Source organism: Panthera onca, chromosome A2, assembly GCF_046562875.1.
Source record: "Panthera onca isolate mPanOnc1 chromosome A2, mPanOnc1 haplotype 2, whole genome shotgun sequence".
In the NCBI taxonomy this organism is placed as follows: domain Eukaryota; kingdom Metazoa; phylum Chordata; class Mammalia; order Carnivora; family Felidae; genus Panthera; species Panthera onca.
Window position 1 is genome coordinate 43,361,667 of NC_138340.1, and position 27,959 is coordinate 43,389,625.

A 27,959-nucleotide genomic window follows, 5' to 3' on the forward strand; every position below is an offset into this window, starting at 1 on the left:
GTATATATATATATATATATATATATATATATATATATATATATGGAAGGGTAAAGGATTGAAGCTGATATATTGATCTACTGTATGATTTTGAAAGGAATACCAGTATATTGTCTGTGAAAGAAAAAACTTATACTGTATTTCTGATAATAATGCCAGTGAGCCAATAGGTAAATTCTATTTAATGGAAAATATCATGAAACTCATATTTTCTGTGTAACCACCATTAAGACAATGCAATAGTTGTATGTTTTAGAAAAGCAGACAAGAATGGGACAGGCAGAAAAGTTGGTAAAGCCACTAAACTCTTGATGAAAATCCAGATTTTAGAGCTTATGTTGTATGATGTCTTCCCTGTGTCTAGGAAATAGGATACAATAATAATTATTATACATGGAAAAACCTCTCAGTATTTAGGGTTAAAACAATTAGAGTAGAAGAGGAGCCACATTAATGAAATACATTTATTTTCACTAGAGCCCAAGCAGTTTACCTTATGATTTAGAAAGATCACATTGGGTCTCATGGTAAATAATACTCCTAAAATGAGAGTCTTGCAAAAGCAATTGGTGTTCATTAGAATTCAGTATGGGAAGCAGCAGGTGGCAGGCAGTTCCATGGAACAATTTTGCAGTGCCCTTCTGTGGTTGAGGCAAAACAATTCATGTCGCAAGATGCCAGGTCTTACTCTCTGTTGTAAGTTATCACTGTATAACAATTTTTATGTTTTTTTATGAATATAATCAAGGAGCTCAAACTGAATTATTGCAATAGCTTTCTAAATTGTACATATTCTTAACATGTGGTAGAAGGGGAATTCATGCATTTCACGGACTGTTACCACTTTGAAAAGCAATACATTTCATGGCAAAATGTAGTTATGTTCCCCTCCTCCCCCACGGAGGAAAGTGAATTTTTGAATATCTGTAACATTACACATATGTGGTGTAAAGTGAAAAGACAATTTTGTGCTGGGGCAGAAGACCAAAAAAACTGTTATCACCCATCTTTCAGTGTGCTTTTTCCTGAAAGAAAGTAAATATGTGTAACAGATTTCCCTTCCTGACACTGATCCCTACCTCTCCCTTACCAAAAAGGAAAAGGAAAAGGAATAAAATAATTTTGATTTCCTGTGACCATTTAATACTTGTGTCCTTTTCAAAGCTTAACTATCTAGTTAATTGTCAAAGTCTGTGCAGTTACAGCTTAAAAGACTGTATTCAAGAGAAACCTTTAATTATGTCTTTAAGAGTGGAAACGACCATAAAAATTATAGCAGTTATTTTTGCCTTCCATTTGTCACACCAGTGGCTATGGCAGAGAGCTCCTGGTAAAGAGTTTTAAATGACAGATTTGCGGGGGTGGGGTGGGGAGGGGGGCGGGTAAGTGAACCTGCATTGAAATCTGTGTTTGGCCTTTTACTGTTTGTGGGATCTCTGGCATACTATTTAATCTTTCCAAAGCTCAGGTGCCTTAAAACAAAGGTGGCAATACCTACCTCATGAAGTTGTTTGTAAGGATCAAGTGAGATTTTAGCCTTAATGTCTAGCCCCGAGGAAACACTCAGGAAATTATAGAAAATTATTTATGACTTAGTAATAGTAGAAGAACTACCTATGGTGGGCATGGGGAAAACATCCTATATATGTTTTAAACCTGAGTTTTTCAGAACAGATGTGTATCTGCATGAAAAATAAACCAAACAATCAAAACAGTAACACCAACAAAAAAATACAGCCTATGTTGGTATATCGTATAACTTGAAAATAATTGTATAAGTCCAATAAAGCATTATGTGTTCATCTTTTAATTATTTTAGAGAAAAAATGCTATGAGAGGTGCCTTCACTGGAAGACAGTTGTATACAAGTAATAGTTATTAGTCATATTTGTTTCCTGCAAGAGGCAGAGGCCATCAAGATTTCGTGAGGCTTGAAACTTATAAAATTCAGGGGCCCACTTCAAGAATTGGTGGGTGAGGAGAGCCTGAGTATTTTACCTGGAAGTGTTGGGAAGAAGACAGAAATTGAATTTCCTCATAACAGGGAAGCAGAAAAACTAGCAGCCATCGAGGTGGGTTATCCTTGAGGCCCGCAGGGGAAGAAAAGCAGTGCTTCCTAGTTTCCTAAGTTTGTTTCACTGCCGAAGGAATTCTGTGACACATGCCGTTAAGAGGGTCTAGATCTGTCCTCCTGCGCCTGATGTTGGGGGGTCCTGCAGAAGGATGCTGTCTCTCTGCACTGGATGCAAACTGAACCCTTAGTTTCAGTGTCCCCCAGACCATGTGGGCACGTGAGGATTCCTTACATGTGAGAAGACTCCTGACTCCATGCCTCAGAAAAACTGCAAGGCAATAAATCAACTTTAATGTGATGTCAGATGTCACAATAAATGCAAGTGCACTAAGGTACCCTATCCAAAATGTAGAGTCGTACTGGGTTTTAAAAAAATCCAGCTGCATGACAATTATGAGAAAGATATATAAAACAAATTGGCAAAAGCTTGGTTAATGTACAAGTATATAAGGAAATTCAAAGCAGGAATAAAGCAGGGATGCCAAGTATAATTCCAATCTAAGAAATGTCAACACATTTTTACATATGCCTAAAGATTTTTACAAAATTATAAAGGTGCAATCATGTGTATAGTTATATGTTTGTTGGTATATATGTATATAAACACATGCCTATTTAGGTACTCATAAAGATATAATTCACTATATATAAATATAGTATACTGTATAAAGCACTATATGTAATGAGATATATATAGTCATATACACGTGTACACATACACACAACCTTAATCCATTAAGCAATGTAGCCGCAAAACATGTCGTGGTAAAGCTTCCCCAAAATCAGGATTACTTGTTTCAAAAATCTTTTTAAGAAATATTTACCATGCCTCTCACAGAGTTTGACATGCCAAGTCCTCAGCCAGACATCAACCCCTCCTCCATATCCTGTTTGGATGCTCTTGGATCATTTAGTTAACTTCTGTATCATTCATTGTCATTGCTTGTTAGATGTGGAAAAGAATAACATAATGCTAATCTGGTTCTTGTGAGGATTAAATAAATTACCAGGATAAAGTACTTACAACACTACCTACCACATTTTTGGCTGTAAAAGGTACCTCTCAATATCCTCATCGTTGTCATCATTATCATCATCCCCTAGAAAAATCTAAGTGATTCCAATTGACCCAGATCTCAAGTTTTTGAAATGACTGACAATCCTAGATTAGAGAGGTGATTTTCTTTGTCCACTAAAATCAATAATGACAATAACAGTAACAACGATGATAATTTTTGGTCAGAACGGAAGGCTTGTCCATTTTTTAGTTTTCCAAAGCTTTAAGAGAATCTACTATCTATCATCATCATCTTCATTTATTAAAACTCAACTTTATACACTTTACATGACATAGTATATATTCATTTTTGCAGTTGATACGATTTGTCAGATGCCTATCCTCATGTAACCACTGTCACAATCAAAAACAATATTATTTTAAAATATTCCCTTCTAACCACTGGCAGTTAATCTATACCCACCTCAGCCTTAGGCAACCATTCTGTTTTCTTGTCAGTATAGAATTGCTTTGACTTTTCTTTCTTTCTCTTTTTTTTAAATGTTTGTTTATTTGGGAGGGAGAGAGAGCGAGAGCGAGAGCGAGAGCGAGAGAGAGAGATCACTTGAACGCGCACGCCGGCGCAAAAGTCGGGGAGGGGCAGAGAGAGAGAGGGAGACAGAATCTCAAGCAGGCTCCTGGCTTCAAGTTGTCAGCACAGAGCCCAACATGGGGCTTGAACCCATGCATGAACTGTGAGATCATGACCTGAATCGAAGCCTGACGCGTAACCAACTGATCCACCCAGGCACCCCTGACTTTTCTTGAATATGTTTTTTTGGTGTTTTTTAGATTAATTCAAATAGTGAATTTTTGTAATTTTTATCTTTTTAGTGATAACTAGTTTTATATTTATGAAACTATCATAAGAGTAATTATCCTGCTGATTGACATTTGTGCTGTCTCCAAAATTTACCTATTATTAAAAAATTGTTGTGACTTAAAAAAATTTTTTTTAAATCTTTATTTATTTTTGAGAGAGAGAGAGAGAGAGAGAGAGAGAGAGAGAGAGTGTGAGCAGGGGAGGAACTGAGGGGAGGGAGACACAGAATCAGAAGCAGGCTCCAGGCCCTGAGCTGTCAGCACAGAGCCCAATGCGGGGCTCGAACTCATGGACTGTGAGATCATGACCTGAGCTGAAGTCGGACACTTAACTGACTGAGCCACCTAGGCACCCATGATGTGACTTTTTATTGCAAGTCTTTGTATGGACTTGTTTTGTTTTTCAGTTTTCAATTCTTTGGAGGAAAATGTATATGAATAGAGCTTCATATTTTAAGAACTGTCAAATTGCTTTTCAAGGGAGTTTTAACATTTTATACTTCTCCCAGCCAGGTGTAAGAGTTCCAGTTGCTTCTCATCCTCAGAAACCCTTGGCATTTTCAGTGTTCTTAATTTTGGCCTTTCTAATGGGTGTGCAGTGGTATTTCGTTGTTGTTTTCATTTGTGTCCTTGATGAATAATGATGATGAACACCCATTTTTATGTTTAAATGCCATTCAGATATCTTTGGTGAAGGGGCGCCTGAGTGGCTCAGTCAGTTAAGCCTCTGACTTCGGCTTAGGTCATGATCTCATGGCTCATGAGTTGATCCCCATGTCAGGCTCTGTGCTGACAGGTCAGAGCCTGGAGCCTGCTTCTGATTCTGTGTCTCCCTGCCTTTCTGTCCCTACCCTGCTTAGGCACTTTCTCTCTCTCTGTCTCAAAAAATGGTATCTTTGGTGAAATGTGTGTTCATATATTTTAAAAATTATTTTAAATGATTCTTTGTTTTGTTGTTGAGCTGGAAAAATACCTTAATGATGTATTTCAAAGATCAGTCAAATTTTCATTTTGATGAAGCCTAATATTTCTATTTTATTTTCTCTTAGGTTTTGTGTTTTTTTTTATGTGAATGTGAATGTGTGAGTAAGTGTCTTAACACATCTTTGCCTGGCCCAAGATTTTGTATATTGTCTTCTAGGAGTTTTAAAGTTTTACCTTTAGGTGTGTGATAAGTTTCAAGGAATTTTTTTGTGTATGGTGTTAGGTAAGGTTCAAAGTTAATTTATCCAAATGAATATCCATTTGTTCAGGCATCATTTCTTGAAATATGATGCTTTTATCATTGAATTTTCTTGACACTATTGTCTAAAATCAACTGACCCTGTAAGTGCAGTTTTATTTTTGGACATTGTATTATATTCTGTTGACCTATACTACAACACCATAACGCCTTGATCACTTCAGGTTAGTAGTGAATGATAAAATCAACTCCTCCAATTTTGTTTTTTATCTTTTTTATTTTACTTTTCTTGATTCACTTCCATATAAATTTTGACCCTCTTCACTTCATTTCCACATAAATTTTAGCATCATTTGGCAATTGAGCCAAGTTAACATGCTAAGACTTTGATTGGAATTATTTCAAATCTAAAAACCTATTTAGAGATAAGTGACCTCTTAAAAATATTGAGTTTTCTGGGGGTGCCTGAGTGGCTCAGTTGGTTGAGTGTCTAGCTCTTGATTTCAGCTCAGGTCATGATCTCATGTTTCATGAGTCTGAGCCCCTCATCAGGCTCTGTGCTGATAGTGTGGAGCCTGCTTGGGATTCTCTCTCTCTCTCTCTCTCTCTCTCTCTCTCTCTCTCTGAAAATAAATAAATATTTTAAAAAATAATGAGTTTTCTAGTCCGTGAACTTGGTATATTTCTTCATTTACTTAGGTTTTATTTCATTTATCTCAATAGTTGTTTCTAGTTTTTAGTGTGCATATTTTAATTTAGAACTTTGATGCACATCCCACTGCACTGCAATGATTAAAGATTAAAGAGAATGAGAAGATGCCAGCAGAAGTTTCTTAGAAGGAACTGCAAGTGACATATTGGAAGGGAGACAAAAGATCAAGCAACTTGAGTTTAAGATAGAATGAGGATGGATGATTTGGAGATAATTAGTATTGCCAACTCTTTTAAGACGTTTTAATGTAAAAAGAAGCAAGGAAATGGAGTGTTAACTGGAGGAACATGTGAGGTCAAAAAGGTTGTTGATTTTAAGATGGGCAAAATAGCAGCAAATCTGTATGCTATAATGATACAAAAGGGAGACCTGTTGATTCTAAAGAGAGGAGGATGCATACCTGCAACAGTCCCTTGAGTATGCAAGACAGCACTGCAACTAGATCACAATGAAGAGCTTGGCCTGAGGAAGGAGTGTGGTTTACCCAGAGCAGAACGAGTGAAGGCAGAGTTTATGGGTACGGGTGCGCACCTGTGACTAGATGTAATGGTAGGAGCTACTGAAGTTCTCTTTTGATTCTTATTTTCTTATCAGTGAAATAAGTTAGCAAAGCCATCAACAGTCTTTGAATATGGGGTAGAAGTGTTGGAGATTTATTTTTTTTTTCTTTTAAGTTTATTTGTTTTGGGAGGGGGGAGAGGGAGAGAGAATCCCAGACAGAATCCACAGTATCCGCACAGAGCTGGAAGCGGGGCTCAAACTCACAAACTGTGAGATCATGACCTGAACTGAAGTCAGATGCTTAACTGACTGAGACACCCAGAGGCCCCAGAGTGTTGGAGATGTAACTAAAGGAGTGTCCTTTAAAGTGAATGAGTTCCTATTCAAGGAAAAACCCACTATATTGGGACTATTTTTCTCATACCTAGTAGAAAAATTAGGTATTTTGGCATTTTTATAAATAAATAGTACTGTGATTTTAAAAGAGGCAGAGATACTTTTAATTTAAAAAAAAATAGACATTCAGTTAGGACACATTTTGTAACTATAAAATAATTCATCCAGTTTGCTTTCTCATGAATTAGAACTCATTTTGAGTTCACCTAGTGTTAAGAAGCATTAATTGTTTCTCAAGCCTCTGATGATGGTGGTTGGACCCTGTGTAGAAACGAGGTCCATGACTGATATATTTACAGAAGAATGTAATCATGGAGATTCATAGGAGGTAATCATGAAATGTAGCCATAGAAACCTTATGGCTCATCAGATAAAAACAAACTGAGTCTGAAGGATATCTTTTGATTTATTCACATTTGATTTGTGGACTTACTTTCCCCGTATCCATTTTCTTTGGGAGGCTGAGAATGGAAGTTCTTTTCATTATGACATGAAAATAAGTCCAAGGGTTTATTCTGCTCTCATGTTGTAGCCATGTTCATATGGGTTAGTGTCTCTGTGTGTTTGCAACTGTTTTTCCTATCATTAGCTTTTGTTGTTATTGTTAGCTTTTTTTTCCAGTAAAAAGTTAGCCCCTTCCAAACCAATAACAAGACCCAGAAATACTTGAAGTTTACTTGTAAGGCTGGGTGTGAAGCACAGCATTCTCTTCCTTACAGGGTTGTTTTGCAAACACATGCACACTTGTTCTTGGGCTCTGGAGAGTATGTTACCTAGGAGAACAGCAATACTCTTTTGGACTTGACTCCACTTTCTTTACACACTTCTCTATCTTTTAGAAGCCTCCTGCACATATTTTTAAAATGTGTTTTAGAAAGGATTTAGTGACAGTGCCTGAGACCCTTTGATTTTATTTCCCCTTTCTCTTCACCTTAACTAGTAGCAGGAGTCACTGGTGTGCTTCAGAAAGCTTACTTATGTTTGAATACAGTCTAAATCAGTGCAGACCCTTGACTGGCTTAATCTTTGCTTGCAAATGACAATGCAGTGAAACCAGAGGAAGAAAAAAAAATTACTTCCTTTCCTATTGGAAACCTAATAAGTAGTTAGCCTGACCCAGTTTTCAATAAAGGAGATTTTCTGATGACCCAACAGGAGTGACTATCTGTAGTCAAAGAAAGGGGAGGGTGAGTTTAATCTTTCATGCCACTGGAATGGCAGCTGTTCTCAGCTCTGTCTGATTCTGTGAAGGATGGTGAAGATAGAGCTGCTTTTTCAGTCTAGGGAGAATTTTCCTTTTGAATATTCCAAACGGGGGATTTGCACATGTGCCTCAAGAACTAATTGTCTAGGTTCCGTCAGGAATGCAGCAGGAGAGGAGCGTATTTCATGCTTAAGACCAGAGAAGAGCCACGCAATACTCAGTGGATAAAAGGCTTGCGGTCCCAGCTGGGAAAAAGAGTCCCATTATCTCCCAGCTGCATAGACATTCCATACGGCTTGGTTCTGCCTGGATGCACAGCATGCCTGGCTGAGAGCTTGAAACAGAGTTCTGCAGAAAAATTGTAAAGATCCCGAGACATTTCCCTGGTAAGATCTGTAAGTACAAAATTGTGCTGTCTGCTGCATTGAGAATTTTGCTGGGCAAGCTGCGGCTTTTCTTCCTCTCAATGTCTTTGTATTAGCATAACAGGTAAAAGCTGGGGTTGGGGGAGAAGTCACTGCTTTATTTATGCTATGTTTCTATGATGTTGATGCTTAAAATGCATTTATTCCTCGTGAGAGAAAATGTAGTGAATCTGTATTCTGGGGAGCTTAGGATCAAACCAGGGACAGAGAGACTACAGGTACATTTTTCAGTGTTTCACTAGTCTTTGCTGCAGTAAAACTAATGGGCAAGATGGGATGACAGTGCTAATTCTGGTACTTTCAGATGGCTTCACGTCCTTTCTGTAACGGCAAATGAGAAAATGTGATTGCTAATTTTTTTTCATCGTAGGGTAGAGGGGTGGGGTTTACATTGGCCAACAGATGATTTAAAGGAATGGTTGTAAAAAGTTTCCTGGGGGAGGGATTTCGCTCCCTGGAGGGGAGTAAAGCAAGACTGGAGGTCACATGACCCCACCAAATTTTTTCTGGCATTTTGCTTCGCACCCAGCTTCCCGATAATTGCTTCTTTTCATTTACAATAGGTAAGCTTGTCAGTATTAAGGTACCTGTAATAGTTTATGAAAAGTTTCAGAAGTTGATGACTTGGGAACAAAACTTACAAGAGCTCTGAGATTAGCCACGTATAGCCCATTATGTTAACGGAATACTATCAACTTTGGGGGTTTGGGGAGAAATTGGAATTCATAGTACTTGCTTCTCCAATTGAAAACTACTTATGTTTAAATAATCAGCATCCTGACTATGTCCTCTGAGAAATATTCACACAACGAGTAAACAGAAGTTATATGGAGAGAAAAAATAGGGAGAACAGTAGAATTACATAGAATCAATTTGGAAAATGAGGTATTCATAAGCTGATCTATAGTGGCAATGTTTTTAAAAATCTTTCTAAGAGAAAGAACCATATGTTGAATATTGAATTTCTAGTTTTGAACAATCTTCATATATCTAATGGGTTTATCTTTCATTATTGTTGTTAAAGCTTTTATCAATGTATGTGCCTTGTATTTTATAAGATAAGAATATATTTAAGCACACTCTCCCATACCTCACCCCCCCCACATGTGTAAACCTACACAAAATACACACACACAAAATACTGTCATGATTTGTATCACAAACAGAAACACAGAGTCTTTTCATCTTTGATACTTCCATGATTTTTTTAAAGCAATATCATGGCTATGCAATCCAAAGATGTCAAATATATAAATCTGCACTTTTTATAAGGCTTTGTATGAGGTTGTATAAATGCATAACTTATCACATCTTAGCTAAAAAACTGCTCATTTATAAACTGCCATTGCATTACTTCCTTTGAACATTTCTAGTTAAGTGCCAGAATAGTTTGTTTAGTATTCTCCATGTAACTTTCCCTAATGAAAACAAATTCACATTGTCATTTGGAGAATTAGTACATATTTGGTTTAAGTTTTGAAAAAAAAGAATCAATTATCTTGGGAAAAGAATGTGAAGTGTATTAAGTTGTTTGTATGCTTTTGTGTTTTTGATAACTGAAAATAGTAATATAAAAGTAAATTTGTACCTTTTTAATTATTTTATTGGAAGGAAGAGGGTTATGAAATATTTTTTTTACTTATGTATATATTTTAACACCATATTAATTAGAATTCAGCAGCAGAAGCTATACTCCTTAAAAATAACTCAAGCTAAACACAAGTGTTCAAAAACAAAATCCTGTCACCTGTAAATAACAGTCAAGATATTTGGAGACATCCTGTGCCTAAATTCTAATAACAAAATGAGAGAGAGAGAAACAGAGACAGAGAGAGACACACAGAGAGAGAAACTTTAGAAGAATACTTTTTTATTTGTTTTGGGCAAATAAACATTTTGATAATGTGATCAGTGATAGATAGATAGATAGATAGATAGATAGATAGATAGATAGATAGTAGATGTTCTTTTAAAAGAATATGATCTTACCCTACCCTTTAAAAAAAAGTATTGAGTTTATTTTAGATTTGGATTCAATAGGAAAAAAATGAGCCGATATGAAACTGAAGAAATTGCTAAATTTTGGGTATTTGTTTTTTCCCAAAGGAGATATTAGGTCCAAAATAAAAGCACTCGAGGTAAGAACAAAAATTATGAAAGTATTAATAGTCTGAAGTCACTATTCATAGGATGCATTTTTAAATATTAAACAATCTCTTGTAAAGTCTTCGATATGATATTTAAAGAAATTAGCGCATGTATTTTATGGTTATTTCCCTTACATACACCACCTGAACTTCAATTGTATTATCAGTTTTATGTTATTGAGGTTTATGGTATTTTAATTCTGTTTTAATTCACACAGTATTGGTTAGACTTACTTGGAATTTGAAAAACCTCAGTCCTTACCAATTACTGCATAATTCATCATTCCTCTATTCTTAACTTTGAATTATTTCTTGGGTTATTGGATTTCAGTGTTAAGTAGTACCCCTCCACCAAAGAAATAGTCATAGATGGTATATTGTCTGTGTGCCTACATAGAACATTTTCTTCTTTTGCCTTATACATGGAAGACACATTAATCTATCTTGAATCAGACATATTTTCTCCTTTAGAAACTTGTAATTATTGGAAACAATGCTGGAGATTCTTGCCATACTGAATGTTGCTGTCCACTGGTTATTAGATGTGTACGAGATTTCCATCTTGAATACAAGTTGCTTCTTTCTGATGAGTGTCTACATGATGCTCTGTGTGTGTGTGTGTGTGTGTGTGTGTGTGTGTTTTGCCAGAGTATGTCCTAGAGTTAGTCAGTCTTTATCAATTTGCTTGAACATGGTGTCCCCCATTGATTTTCATTTTTATATTTCAATTTAGTTGTTGTTACATTCTGTTTTTACTGTTAAATCGTTTGTTCCTTTTCTTAGGGTCACCAGTTATGAGCATGTTGGATCTCATTTTTCTGTCTTCCACATCTATCATATTATCCCATTTTATTTTTAATGTTCTACTTTTTTAGTTCACTTTGATTTTTATTTTTAAAAATATATACAGAAAGATTATATTTTAGAGATATTTAATCCCTATAAGAGTAATTGCCTAAGCACTTTGCTCAAACTGTGGCTGATTCTTCTTGAGATTTACACTTTTCAATTGCATTTTTCTTAGATTTTTTCCCCTTTATCTTCTTTTTACTTAAAAATGTATGCATAAGGGATGAATAGAGAAAGCACAGAGGATTTTAAGGCATTGAAACAATTTTGTGTGATACTATCATGGTAGATGCATGTCACTGTGTATTTGTCCAAACCCATAGAATATCCCATACCAAGAGTGAACCCTGGTGTGAACTCTGGATTTTGGGTGATAGCGATGTATCAGTGTAGGTTCAGTGATTGTAACACATTGTAGAACCACGTACCATTGTGGTGGGAGATGTGATAATGAGGGAATCTGTCCATGTGTGCGGGCAAGGGAGTATAACCTGGCAGGTTTGGGGATAATCTGTATCCTCCTAAAAGTAAATAAGGGAGAAAATACTTGCCAGCTTTCCTGTATGACTCCATCCACCTATTTCATGGAGGTCCATGTTTTTGTTTGTTTGTTTGTTTGTTTGTCTTTAGTATTTGGCAGCAGTGGGATTGTGCTTCAGAATCTATGTTTTAGGGTTGTACTCACTTATATTTTTATTAAACACAGAAGGTTTTTTACTTTGATTTTGTATCCCATCAACATCACTATGCTTTTCTTTCTGTTTGTTGTTTCTGTAGAACAATAGAGGAATAAAAATCTCTTAAATGAACTTTAAATAAAAATCTTTCAGCTTAGAAGAATTCTTTCAAATGGAAATTTCATTAGAAAATTAAATTATTCCCATTATTCATTTTGACAAGAACTATTCTAGTCAAAATCATGTTTGTCTACACTATATATTCTAGCATTAAATACTTGTTATGATGAAGGCATAATAGGGTATACTAGAGAAGGACAAAAAACAGTCATTGGGCTCTCTTTTATTATTCTTTTATTCTTTATTATTATGATTATATTTTACTTTTTTATTCTCTTATTCTTTAATTTTCCTGTCAGTCTTTAGTGATGAAGTCTATGGCCTAGTTAACTATCTTGCAAAGAATCCTAAGGTAATTTAGAGTGAATTAGGGTCCTAGCAGCATGAATCAAAATTAGGAGTCTCAAATATTTTATGACATAAATTTGGTGGGCATAAAATTTATACGTAACAAGCTTCCAATTAAATGAATATATGAATAAAATCGCTTAGATATTGAGAGTTTTTTAAAGAAGCCATAAGAGAATGACGTGTCCTATGAATTAGAAAACACATGATCTTACTGGTAAAAGATATTCCATTCTCTCTAGTATGTATAAAGTGACACCAGCTTCTGGAGGCAGAAGGATCATACATCAGCTATATACTTGCTCGTCTCTACATTTGGCACAGGATAGGTTTGTGGTCTCAAGAAAGTAACTTAACCTCTCGACACCCCTGTTTCCTGTCCATAATGGAGATAATAGTAGACCTGACTTCACAATCAAAGCAAGAGGAATAAATAGGTTAATGTGTGAAAAATACCTTGGGAGAAAGCTTTGAAATTAATAAGTGCTTTGTATTAGTTGTTTGATCATTTTTATATTAGTGTTACTATTACAACATTTGTCTATGAGCCTTGGGATTGACTGAGAAAATATGATATAAAACAATAAAAAAGTGAATATTATAAGCATCATCTCATCAATTATACTGGGTAATTAATAGAAAATTAAATTTGGAGGTGTAAATTATAGTTAGATATGAAAAGGGAGCTCAGGGAATCTTGTGACAAGATTCAGAGATGCTGGCCTTCAGATTCACATAGCCTAAAAATAGAAATGGTATTTCTGCATGCACCAAGCAATCAGAAGTGATCAATAAAAATGGTTTATTTAATTTTTTCATTATGAAAACAATATACAGAAAAACAGAAGAAAAGAATAAGCCATAATCCCTTTCACCAAAGAAAACCATCAAAAAATATTTGTGATTTCTTTCCTGTTGTTAATGGTTTTGTTTTTTCTGGGTTTTTTTTCTTATTAAAATTTTAAAATCCTAAAAAAGTAATCTGTGAAGCTGGAAACAATAATAAAATTTGATCTGGTAGGAAAGATAATAAAATTTAAAAAAATTGGTATCTTCCCACATATTTCTAGTCCCACTTGCCAAAGATATTTTTCTTTTTTTTTCTTTTTTTTTTTAACGTTTATTTATTTTTGAGACAGAGAGAGACAGAGCATGAACGGGGGAGGGGCAGAGAGAGAGGGAGACACAGAATCGGAAGCAGTCTCCAGGCTCTGAGCCATCAGCCCAGAGCCCAACGCGGGGCTCGAATTCAAGGACCAGGAGATCGTGACCTGAGCTGAAGTCAGATGCTTAACCGACTGAGCAACCCAGGCGTCCTGCCAAAGATATTTTTCAACAGCCTATTTTATTGTACTTATTGACTGACTTTGATTGGGTATATGCAGCCTTCTATACTCATTTTTTTGCGATTTTTACTAGCTTAAAAATCAGATACTCTATTACATTTTAGTGAACATACATATTTTAACAAAAAATGAAACTTTGTATGTTCTAATAAAGCAAAAGATAATGTAGCTATCCTTTTTACAAACAGGACAATAGCTTGTTTAAATTTCCTCCAAGATATTTCTGCCAATGTCCATGTTGCTACTCTTTTATTTTCACTTTATTTTTAAACTTCTCCTAACACTTTTTGTCAATGTTTATTTAGATTTATAACATGTTTTTCTGAGTTGCTTATTAACCATTTCTTCTTAGTGCATATACATACATCTCCTAGGTTCATTTCGTGTGTACTGAAGACCATTTGAAGGTCATTATCGAAACGGTCTTAAATGCTCCTACAATTTATATTTCTAAAAATTACTCACATTTTAAATAATAATGCAGTTGATTCTAGAATTCCAAGTTAACCTTGTTAACTTTCTTCTCAACATTTTGTGCATATTCTGTTCACTGCTCTTCTGGAATATAATTTAGCTCCAGAGAAGACTGCTCATAGTCTAACTATGACATCTTTGAAGATATATTTGTCTTTCTTTCATTCTGGTAGATTTTAAAAATTCCTCTTTGCAATGACATCTTTGGGTTTATTACAATGTGCGTAGGTGTGGATTTGTTTTAAATATATACCATTCTGGTGTCGACAAGCTCCTAAATATGTCTAACTTCAATTTTGAAAAATTCTCAGCTACTATATATTTACTCCTATCTCTTTTCCATCTCTCTTTTCTCCAAGATGCTCATCAAGTATTTGAACCTTCTTCTTTTCTTCTGCTTTGACTTGTTTTATTTATTTTCATACCTTTTTTTTTGTGTTTCACTCTGTGTTTTCCTCTCCCTTGTTTATTTTTCTTTTCAGCAAATATTTTGGATTTCTGTAATTTCTATTGCTTATTTTAAAAATTCTCTTATTTTAAAGTTTTTATTTTAATAAATTTTTTATTTTAATAATTCTCTTATTTTAAAGTTGGTTTTTTTACAGACAAATTACTTCATTACGTATGTCTGCTGAATTTCCCTCATGGTGGTTTATTCTTTTTGGTGTTTGTCATCTCCTTTTATGACAGATTCATCTTCAGCAGATTCAATTTCAATGAGAGACCAGCATTATCAGAGTTGAAGATGCTTCTCTGTGGCATTGCTTCACTTTTGCCTCTAGAGTTGTTGTCATTTCCCCATTTGGTACTAGTTTCTATGTTAATTTTTAGCCTAAAATTACCTTAACATGCATATAGAATAAATTTGGCCCTAAACTAAGCTTGGCAAAAACTTGATGTTCAGCCGCCCTCTGCAAGACCCTTTCTTTCCAGCAGATAAACAGAATCCTTGAAAGTTTCCTTTTTAATGGAGGGCCCTCTTTTCCTTGGGTTATTACAGCTAACTCTGAGATTTTTTCCTCATTTTGGAGCCTCACCAGTTTAACTTTGATTTTCTTCTTTATTTTGGTTCTCTTACAATTTATCTTTCTCATTTATAGCCTTGATTTTATACACACACACACACACACACACACACACACACACACATACATACAGGATTTGATATATTACATTCTGTACAAAATGATACCTTTCCGTATCATATTGCATAGTATCATATACTGCCATGTTGACTGCAGTTTTCCTCATCTGCTTTCCATCTATTAGGAGGTCATCAAGCTTTCTGACTTGCTGGTACTTTATTTTCTTCTGGTAGTATTATGACTTCATATATTTCTTTTGGTGTGTTTTCTATCAGTTTAGTGGTGCTGCAGGGATCAAGGCATACAGTCATTCCATAACTTTGAACCACAACTTAATGCTAGGTTTAAAATAAGATTCTTCACAGAAATTAAAGATGGTTTTCTTTAATTTTTCAGTTGTTTGCTAGATCATCACATTAGCTTATAAGATATAGGTAAGGTCAATTGTATATTTCTTTCCATTAATTCCTCAAATATTAATTTGATGTATCAAAATACTTGGTTTAGTCCAAAAGGACAGTTCATTCAATGAGAGAATATGCTAGGAAACACTCCAGAATTTAGTTAGAAGGACTGGCCAGTAGGTGTTGTTTACATAACCTCTAGGAGTGGTAACTATATTAATTCCTTAGGTTTAATGGTGTACAAATTCTTAAAATGTAGAGGAAATTATTCAAAATGTTTGTCGGCACAGTAATTCCTCATAACAGAGTCGAGCTGATTGTTAAGTGGACCATTCTTTCTTTAGATGACTTCTGTTGATTAAAAGTGAGAATATTGGATGGATTTAAAAAAAAAACAACTTTTTTTAGTGTTCTTTTAAAGGTGGAAGGAGAAACTCAAAGAAGACATTTTGCAAAGTTCCTAGTAATTTATCACCCTTGTATGTAAGAGGCCAATATGGACATTTTGTTTTCAATGCTTTTATTTGTCCATAATTTCAAAGTTTAATTGATTTGGCTTCTTACATTTGTATGATAAAGGGGCAGTGTCAGGAGAGTTTTGTAGTCTTTTGTTTTGTTTTGTTTTTTTGTAGATCTTTTTTGTAGATCTTTGTAAATATCAGGAGTATAATATACTTGCTGGAATAGAGCTCTTGGCAAAAGAATATAATTTTCCTCTCTAGCATGTGTCAAAGTCCTCCAATCAGTAAAAAGCAATAAATGAAAGAGAAGGTCAGAAATCAGACATGATGCTAATTTTCTATTGGCTGATATAAGAGTAAATTAAAGAAAGTCCTTAAAGTTTTCTAGGGATGAAAAGGTTACAGTTCCTCAAGTGTTCATACAAGGTAGTTTTTTTTTTTAGGTTAATTTTGTTTTGAAGTATAAGATGAAGATGTTTTCTCTAGGAATTAATTTTAGCCAGCGAATTCTTAAACATGCTTAATTGTGAATCTGTACTGCTGACAGATGAACTAATTCAGACATTCCTCTCTCTAAGTTAACACAAAAGTGTGTATTCACAAATTCTCCTAAAATTGACATCGTGGGTATACTACATATAATTTAAGTTGATATTTTGTGCAAACTGTGCCTCTTTGGTTTGTAGACAGAAGAATGAGGCCTTTATCTGCATCTTTCTGTCAAGATATAGGGAACTTTGGTGGGGAAGGAAAGCTTTTTGTTTGCTGACTTCCCTCTCCTTCCATCTTTGTCATAAGATGTTCAGAGAGATTATGTAATGACAGAAACAACTTTATTATAGAAAGAGGCTGGGATTTAAAAGGCAAAATCACCTTTTTTCCATGTGTAGTTCAACATAGAAAGCCAAATAGAAGTTTTCATATATTTACACAACACATACATCCCTTATCTGTGCAATACTTGAGACACTTCCTTTCACTATTAGTGACTTCTTTACTTATGAGATAAAGGTAATGTTTTTCACAGAGAAGCATGGAACAGCAACAACAAATCATTTTATGCCACTGAAATATCAAGATTCATAAATATATCTTTGGATGTTCTAAAATATTTTTTTCCATTCTCACAGTTTTAGCCACTGGATATTATTTATTTCGTGCTTTCATTTGTGTATGAAATCACCCCAGTTTATCCAAAAATTGTAGTTAACTTTGATCAATAATTTAACATATTTAATTACCAATATTAATATTACAATTAAATAAAATGTACTGTTAATAAACAATAATAAAGGTAATTTTAAAGCTTAATTAAATAACATTTCAGAGCACCAAAATTTGTTAATCTCCCCTTTACAGATGATTGAAAATTATGATCTGTAAGTTAATTATTGCTCTTGTCTTATAAACATAGTTTTAAAGGCTTTTTTTCTCAGTGTTTTTTTTCTTTTAACACATGGTAGTCATAGAAGTTTGAGTCATATTTTAACTTGTTTTATTCCCATTGGTTGTGCTGTCTCCTAACATCTCAGATCTAGCAGACTTGGATCCTGACTTCTTCTTTGTATATCCAGTGCCCAACTCACAGTAGACGGTGATTTTATTATATTGATTAATTTCAGAAATATTGACTGAATAATTATGGTGTGATTGATGCTATTCCAGGCATTGGGACATTTAATTCTGAAGAAGGCAGTATAGAGTCCTGCTATTGTGAATTTAAAATTTTAACATGTGCTCTTGAACTCAATTAAACATTCATATCTACAAATTAGATGGCAACATTGTTAATTTTATAACTTACTGAAGAAATGAGCATTAGAAATTAATATATTATCTAATTCCATGATAACTTTTTAAAATAAAATAACATGATACAGCAATAAACACCAAAAGACTACTTAAAAGAGCTAAGTATTTGCTCGGAATAATAATTATCCCTTGATAGTGATAGATAGTGATGTATTCTAGGTTATGCAAAAAAGTCATAATCTGCCTAAAAAAGAATGTATTAGCAAAAAGTAGCATTTCATAGTATATAAACGTTCACATAATTTTCTAATCACATGTCCCAACTCCTTTACCTGAATGTTACTCATTTTCATCAACTAAATGGTACTTACGGACTTACTGAAATGGTGAGATCTGTTCATAATTTGCAAACTACATCAAATTCTTAACTAACTTTGGAAAATTACTCTATATAGCAAGTGAGGAAAATAAAAAACAAACAGGATATCATTTATTTACTTATTTTTAATTATTTTTTATCGAAGTAGAATTAACATACAATGTTATATTGGTTTCAGGTATATAACATACTGATTCAGTAATTACATACATTACTTAGTGCTCATCACAACAGCATAGACACCATCTGTCGCTCTACAATGTCTTTACAATATTACTGACTGTATTCTCTAATCTGTACTTTTCATCTCTATGACTTACTTATTTTATAACTGGAAGTTTGTACTCTTAATCCCCTTTACCTTTTTCACCCAACCCCCTACCCATCTCCCCTCTAGGTATCACCAGATTGTCTCTGTATTTAAGAGTCTGTTTTGTGGTTTGCTTCTTTGTCCATTTGTTTTTTATATTCCATAGAAATTGAAATTGTAGTTGTCTTTCTCTGTCCAGCTTATTTCACTTAGCATAATTCTCTGTAGGTCCGTCCGTGTTGTCACAAATGGCAAGATCTCATTCTTTTTGTGTTTGTTTGTTTTTTGTTTTGTTTTGTCTTGGTCTCATTCTTTTTTTATGACTGAGTAATGTTTCACAGTGTGTGTATGTGTGTATGCATGTGTGCGTGTGTGTATCACGTCTTTTCCATTCATATATCAGTGGACAGTTGGGTTCCTTCTTTATCTTGGCTATTGTAAATAATGCTGCGATAAAAATAGGGGTTTTCATATCTTTTCAAATTTATGTTTTTGTTTTCTTTGAATAAATACACAATTGTATCAAATGGATCAAGAATATCATTTATTTTTCTTTTTTTCAGATTATAAAAGTTATATACCTTTATTATACAAAATTTGGAGACCGCAGCAAAATATACACATTAATATTGTCATGTCACTCAAGATATAGAATCCTTTCAGTCATTTTTTGTGCATGTGCATGCATGTATAAAATACAACATTGAGATGAATCTATATGTTCTATTTTATACTTGTTCTTGTAAATTAACATGCTGTGAGCATTTTGAGTAATCATCAATATTCTCCTAAATCTGAGGGATGTTTCACCGGATGGGTGTCCATAAATTTTCTCAAACAAATAATGTGTCATCAAGTATTTAGCTTTTTAGAACTATTTTCTACTTACGAAAAATGTTATGATGACTATATGCCTATACCTGAATATTTTTTCCTGAGTATTTTACATATGTCTCTGATTATTTTTTAAAAATAAATCCCTAGTATTAAAACTTCAGTGTTAAATAGTATGTGTTATTTTATTTCATATTTAAATGTTTATTTATTTATTTTTGGTGGGAGGCAGGGCAGAGAGAGAGGGAGAGAAATAATCCCAAGGAGGCTCCAAGCTGTCTGCACAGAGCCTGACGCAGGGTTCAAATTCATAAACCGTGAGATCATGACCTGAGCCAAAATCAGAAGTCAGATGCTTAACCAACTGAGCCACTCATGTGCTCCAATAGCATGTATTATTTTAAATATGTTAGCATGCATATTACTAAATTGTCCTTTGGAAAGACAGTTCCATCTGTGCTTCCAGGCACCTGAGTTCTCCTTGCCACACACTTGTAAACAGTACATATTATTAAAAAAATTTTTTTAATGTTTATTTATTTTTGAAGGAGAGAGAGGCAGAGCATGAGTGGTGAGGAGCAGAGAGGGAGGGAGACACAATCTGAAGCAGGCTCCAGGCTCTGAGCTGTCAGCACAGAGCCTGACTTGGAGCTTGAACTCACAAACTGAGATCATGACCTGAGCCAAAGTCAGTTAAGCATCTGACTGAGCCATCCAGGTGCCCCAACATTACATATTATTAATTTTGAGTACTCTCCTATTGGATTGGCAAAATAAACACACAAATAAACTATGTTCTAATATTGCTGTAAATAACCCTTTTTCCATAAATATGGTCTGAATATTTCATGCATGTTTGTATCTATTCCTTTTATTAAGGTCAGCCCATATCCTTTGCCCACTTTTCCATTGAGATTGTACATTTTTTCTCATGCTCAAGAAGTTCATCACACATCAAGGAGATCACCCTTAATTTTCATACATGTCTCAAACTTTTTTCCAAGTTTATAATATGACAGCATTTTAAGCATGAAACCTCATAAAATGTGTGAAATACTCCCTGAACCTCTGTTTGTATGTATATACATACATTTGGCTTCCAAAAATTCAAAGGACTACATGAAAATTGAATGAGTTAATGTTTCCAAGTATGTTTTTGTAACTATAAAGGGGTGTACAATTACTGTTCTTAGTCTTAATATAATTAAATCCATATTTAACATAGATTGTGCATTAGATCGTAAAGTCTAAATGAATACATTTGAAGTGTACTAAGGAGAGGGATTATGTTTTCAAATTTACATAGGTCATGCACCTAGGTCACGGTCTAGCATGTGGTGGGTACTCAACACATGCTTGATTAATGAATGTAGGTTCTACTAGAGAAACATAAAGTTAAATACATTTGTGCTTATTCCAAGTATACTATTACAGTGTCATCTAAATCTAATGGTGTACAAAATAAGTCATATTAAAGTGATAATTAATGCTGAACTTAAATTTATGTCTCTGCCCTTGGCAACCACAGTAATCTAGTCCATGATGAAGCAATCAGAAAATTTAAGTAGTTATTTATTATAGAACTACAAATTGTATTTGACCTATCTTTGAAGTTGATGTATATTATGATCTTTCAGAGATTTGGCAGATCAGGACAATTCAGAAGTGCGCATAGGTATAGGAAATAGTTTTGAGGGTAAAGCTGTAATTGTAAACATTTCTGGATTTGGCAACAATTTATAAATTATAGAGAAATAGACTGTCAATGTGACGTGTATGATAATTTCTTATTCAGATAGCTGAAAGAATGTGAGATACATAACTTGGTTTTCCAGATGCTCAGAAGAAGAGCTTCTCATTTTTTTGTTAAACTGCATTTAACTTCATATAACTTATTGTGTTCATATATGATCCCATTTTATTTTGGAGGAAAATAATGAGATGGGATATTTGGATTTGCCTAACAGTATTTTAGAAATACATTCTTTTGTTTGATTTAGACCGGAATATATTCACACTTTGTTTGGCATATTTAATAATAAGATAAAAGCCATCAAACAAACTTGTTTTATTTCTGGTTTAGAATCATGACATTTATAAATCGGGTTATGCTGCAGGAAAAAATAATCTCTAAATCTTTCTTTTCTTTATTTTTTTTTTTAAACAGGAGCTCTTGCTCATTTTATCCAATGACTTATTTTCAGAAAGTGTCAGTATAATCTACTTTAAGCAGAGACAGCACAGACAACAAATGCAAAATCAAATATCAAGTATGCATGTTACTGAGTACACTTTCTACATATTGCATTTTGTTTTCCAGCTTTCTTTAGTTATAACTGGTATATAACATGTTATTTTAAGCTGTGCAATATATTTTGATATATGTATATTTTGCAAAATGATTATCATAATAAGGTTAGTTAATACATCCATCACCTCACATAGTCCCATTTTTTTTTCTTTTTTTATAGTGAGAACTTCTAAGATCTACTCTCTTGGCAACTTTGAAATATACAATACAGTATTCTTAACTATAGTCACCTTGCAGGGCATTATATCCTCAGAACTTATTTATCTTATAACTGGAATTTAACCACTTCCCCCCATTTTCCCCACCTTCAACCTTACCCACTAGTTCATTCCCGGGTTTTAACTGCCACTGCAACACCCCAGAGATGATACATTTAACTGACTGAAACCAGACTTTGTGGGTGAGAAATAATGAATTGTTTTAACCACCAATTTTTTTTTTTAATTTTTTAAATCTTTATTTATTTTTGAGAGAGAGAGAGAGTGTGAGTGGGGGAAGGAACAGACAGAGAGGGAGACACAGAATCTGAAGCAGGCTTCAGGTTCTGAGCTGTCAGCACAGAGCCTTATGCGGGGCTTGAACTCACAAACCACGGGATCATGACCTGAGCTGAAGTCAGATGCTTAACTGACTGAACCCCTCAGCTTCCCCTTAACCACCAATTTTTGAGGTTGTTTGTCATGGAGCATTAAATAAGTAAAACAGTTACAATCACTTACAATCAAAATTTTTACAAGGAAAACATAATGCTATGAAGTATCTTCAAGCTTCCTATTTTTCACATTGCAGACCCCTAATCAATGCACCCTTATTAAAAATATGCCAAGAGTTTCGGGGTGCCTGGGTGGCTCAGTCACTTAAGCGTCTGACTCTTGATTTCGGCTCAGGTCATGATCTCTGGGTTGGTGGGTTCAAGCCCGGCAACTGACAGTGCAGAGCCTGCTTGGGATTCTTTCACTCCCTCTCTCTCTGCCCCTCCCCTGCTCTCACTCTCTTAAAATAAACAAACAAACTTTAAAAAATATATGTACCAAGAGTTTCGTGGCATACGCTTGTCTCTGAAAGCTATATGTGGTTAATTTTGGATTTTCAAATCCTTAAAAATTTTAAGTGCTATGAATGCAAGCCTTTTTTCCTACCTCCTTCTTTCCTAGGAAATTGACAGGAAATCTCTGTTGGATTCATATTCACCTTGATGTGTGTTATATGTGCAGAGTTGGTTAGAACTGGAACCTAGTCCAAAATATAAGACATGTGTGCTGTTTTTGGACTTTGAGGTGAGCTGGAGGGAGAAGAGTAGAGCAGTTTCACAGATACCCATTTACTCAAGTCAGGAATATGGAGGACTTTTTCTTTTCATTCTCAAAAACCTTTATAATTATCGTAAGTGATTTTCTTAAATATACTTTGGTCTTGAATGTTATTTTATATCAGGTTGTAAATATTGTTGGTTAGGAGTCTACCCAAAGACTGTCACATATTTCTCTGGGCTTGTAGAACAATTTAGAAGTACAAAAAATAACCAAAAAAATTCTGTTTTTTTAAGCATAATTTCATTGTTACAATGTGTGTCACCATGTGGATTTCCGTTTTGTAGCATAATTATTTTGTTTTGCTAGCGTACATCATTGTGGTCACTAATGGTGATAATATTAAAACCACACTGATTTCCTCAAGCGTTATGATATTAGTAGGTAAGAGAAACTCGGTTGACCTGGTTAATAAGTAGGTACTTTTTCACATGAAAGCTAGAGAAATGACTATCATATATCGTATTTGCTTTAAAATAATACTTATGGCATACCTATTTCCTTAAAATTTCCATTGTTCATTTGAAAACTAACTGTTAAATTGATTCACTTCTCTATATAATTATGATGTGACTGCATATTTATTCATAGCAAATTCAAGAACATTCATTTGCAGTTGCCATTCATGTAGATGTCAAAAATGCCACTTTTTATTGTGTATATTGTGAGAGGGCAAAATAAATAACCTTTCCTCTGCTTAAAATTAGATTGCTTTTTAAATATGTCATTAATCATATTTTAGACTTTAAAAGATCAAAATTAAATGGCCCAGAATTTAAAATTTTCCGGAGCAATAAACAGTGAATAGTTTAGTAATGTTTGACCATGCTCCAGGTGAATTTCTGAAGATGGTACACTTTTCTGTTCTATAGACTTTCAGTTTTTATATTAGCTGCTAATGTGTATAATTATCATGATTTCAGAGTCGTGACCCCTACGGCAGAGAAATATTTATAAGAGTTGTGGTCCAGCCACGTGAGAATAATAAGAAATACATATGGACTTAATTGAGCTGTGAGGAGTTTGCTGAACAAAGTTAGCTGTAACCGGGGTCAACGGTTGCAAAACTGACTCACAAGAAACTGTTTAAGAGTAACTAGGACCCACAAAATCCACCTCCATCTGAAGAGTTTAAATTTGAAATCTCCAGTTGTTATCATAAATATAATTATAATTAAGGTTCTGTGTGTCTATGTGAGTAATATGGCAGAAGATCACCCAAGACGTAAGTTAGCTCCCCACACCTACATTTTGTCCTCAGATTTCTGCCCCCCACAAAGTTAAAATTCATTGGAGGTAGTAAAACTCCTTAGAGGATAAAAGTCTTTTAACATGGGATGTTTTTGAATGAAATATAGATGACAAATGAAACCCATGATACTAATACCTTTGAGTTAAGTTTAGGATTGAGTCTGTGCTAATTAGAACTGGTTTCTGTGTGTGGTGTGGTGGTGGTGTGTGTGTGTGTGTGTGTGTGTGTTTGTGTAGAATGCTTGTCATATTTAAAACTCTGAGGAGTCTCTGCCCAGTTAGACTTGTACCTTTGTAATTAAATATCAGACTTTAAAGGTAGCAGTTTAAATCAAAAAGTATTAAAAATGTGCTAATTTTTATTTTAAAAAGTTTTGAAATGTTTGAGAGAAGTTAAGATTTACTATTTTATGAGAGTAATATACAAGAATTAAATACTTAGGGTCTCCTGGGTGGCTAAGTCAATTGAGCGTCCGACTTCGGCTCAGGTCATGATCTTGCAGTCTGTGAGTTCGAGCCCCACATCCGGCCCTATGCTGACAGCTCCGAGCCTGGAGCCCGCTTCAGATTCTGTGTCTCCCCCTCTCTCTGCTCCTCTCCTGCTCATGCTCTGTCTCTCTCACTCTCAAAAATGAATAAATGTTAAAAAAAGAAGGGGAGAGCCAAAGCATAAGAGACTCTTAAAAACTGAGAACGAACTGAAGGTTGATGGAGGGTGGGAGGGAGGGGAGGGTGGGTGATGGGCATTGAGGAGGGCACCTTTTGGGATGAGCACTGGGTGTTGTATGGAAACCATTTTGACAATAAATTTCATATATTGAAAAAAAATAAATACTTAGAAGGATTTTCTTTGTTAGGGTCCTAGGGTTGATTGGCAAGACACCTAAAACAGTCAAGAAAACAAAATATTTCTGTTTTTATAAATATTTAAAATATTAAGGAAATTATAATAGTCTAAGTTATCAGTGAGCCTGATTGTTTACATATATTCAGTCTATTCAACTTCAAATAATTTAATATTAACCATGGCGAAAATGTAGGTTTTTAAAATTTTACTAACATTATAAAAAATATACCCGTGTAAATTAAGCTTAACATTTTAAAAGGAAAATAGCATTTCATGAAACTCTAATAATGTGGATATTAATTCATAGTGCCTGAGTTGTATGAAGACAGAGACTTGCCCAAGACTACAGAGTAGACACAGTCTCAGATTTTAAAATGCAAATCCAGTGGCTGTGGTTTCCCTATTCATTCTCAAAAAAAAAAAAAAAAAAAAAAAAAAAGTTAGCTTTTTGTAGATGTGTGAAAAATTCTACAGTAAAATAATGTAATGTTCTGAAACAGTCTGTAACCTTTTATTGTTAATTTTCTTGTTTAAAACCTACTAAAGCCAGAAGAAAATAAAACCTACAGTATATTAAAAGAAGTCATACTACTGCAAAGAAGATATTATCTGCTATTGTTTTTTCTCTTCCTGGTTGAAAAAAAAAACTTATCTTCTTGGGTATGATTTTTAACTCTAAACAGAACCAGTAGTTCTGCTTCTGTTGACCTTTTAAAACAGTATATAGGTATTTTGAGTCTGTATATACACTATATTCTTATTTAGAATGCACAATAATTAATTTTATATTATTTATTGCCTCTTGAGCAGATTTGAAAAGAGGATCTGAGTAATAGCTACAAAAATGGCATCTTTTTTTATTCTCTTCCTTTTACCTGTTTTGATGATGATCCTGTGATAATCAATTAAGAGGGAAAGCAGTAAATTCATATATCTGTTTATATGCACACACATGCTTTGTATTTGTATACAGCCGTGTCGGCTTTTTGACAAAGGAAATACTGGCAGTTCCAAATTTTTTTAATGCTTCCTCTTCCTCTTTTCTTTTATATAACTTTTTACATATTTCATATATTTCTTCTCCCAATAGGTTTAGTTGCTTTCATGTGCAGGTGAATTTTAAGCTACTTATGGGTGGCATTTAAAAATTGTATTATATCTGAGGACTTCTATTCAGCTGCTGTATTACTCTTGTATATTTTACATGGCCAAAAATGTACTAGACCAGTGTCCTTCTTCAGGAAAAGTGCTTTATGTTGTCTACATCTGATATTTACATCAGAGGCATTCAACAAAATCTTACAAAGAGATGGAGGAATCATCTTTTTAAATATTAATGTCAGAAGAGCAGAATTGCTTTTTGATTTAAGATATGTAAATATTCATTTTTATAAGTTTGACTTTAAAACATACACAACTCTGCTCAACAATAGAAGAACCTTTTTTTTTTTTAATTGAAAAAAACCACATAAAGCAGGTATACTATCATGGAGAAAGTAGGTACTTTCTATATCATTGTCAAAAAACAAAAATTGCTTCTTGATTTAGGATCCCATAAACTCATATGGAGGTGTGAGTGGCTGGAAGAAATCAATACCATCCATTGTTTCTTGGAGGGTGGACTATGCTCACATCCAGCTTCTGAACATTTCTAAAATAGTTTCTCTTGAAGACGGCAAATTTGGGGAAAATAAATTCCTTTTATAGATGAATCCTGCAGTAAGGTGACATATCTTATAATGACGCCGCTAAGATTTCACTTAATATTCAGCAGCCCTGAGGATTTCTCTATCTCCTACTCTAAATCAGTACTTGAGGAAAAAAATGATGAGCAGGTTGCCAGTGTTGTCAGGAGTGTGATTGAGATGAAGCCCGAATGGTGAGTGATGTGAATATAAGGCCTCCTGGATCCTGCCCCCAGCCTGCACCTGTTTTCACGACCCCTTCTTCATCTTTCAGTCATGAGAAGATCTGAGATTCTCATTGTAGAGATAGAATCTACCTTTCCCTTTCGGTTCAAGAGAAGAAGGAGCAGTGAAGAATTCACGCTGGCCGTCAAGCACATATAGATTTGAACACTGCTCTGCTGAAGTTGAAGCTAGTCGAACTGGGACATACTTTTTGACTTCTCTAGCTTCACCAGTTTTCTTACCTATAAAACTGGGAAATAATAGTAGCTCTTTCTCTTATGGTTGTTCAGAGGATTGATTGGCATTAATGAATCTAAAGGTTTAGCACAGTGCCTGACATATAGTAATTAGTGAGTTTCAAGTAGTATAGTTTCATTAGATTCATTATGGATAAAAAAATGTTGTAGATAGTGTAGGGAAAGTGGTAGCCCACTGAGGATATATAAGACACCCATGCAGCATTTGACTCATCTCTATCGCAAATGCCCGGTATTCTGTTCACATTAGTAATGATTCCCAAGTTTTTTACATGGACTAACACATTTATTCTCATAAAAACCCTAAGAGATAAATGATACCATTCCATGTTTTACAGGTAAGTAAAATAAGGCCCAGAGGGCCAAAGAAAATTATTTACCCTCAAAGAGCCATTAAACAGTGGAGCCAAGGGGCACCTGGGTGGCTCAGTCCGTTGAGTATCTGACTCTTGATTTTGGCTCATGTCAGGATCCCATGGTTCATGAGATCGAGCCCTGTGTCAGGCTCTGCAC

At 34.4% G+C, this 27,959-nt stretch overlaps 1 protein-coding gene across 2 annotated transcripts in view; it reads left to right on the forward strand.

Moving 5' to 3' along the window:
• Positions 1-7,864: 7,864 nt before the first annotated feature.
• CNTN6 (contactin 6) overlaps positions 7,865-27,959 on the forward strand; it is a 283,185-nt gene continuing 263,090 nt past the window's right edge. The window contains exon 1 of one of the 2 annotated variants that reach the window (XM_060631587.3): positions 7,865-8,344. The gene's annotated coding sequence lies outside the window, so the exon portion shown is untranslated. The remainder of the gene's footprint in view (positions 8,345-27,959) is intronic. The other variant, XM_078442810.2, reaches the window with a different exon arrangement.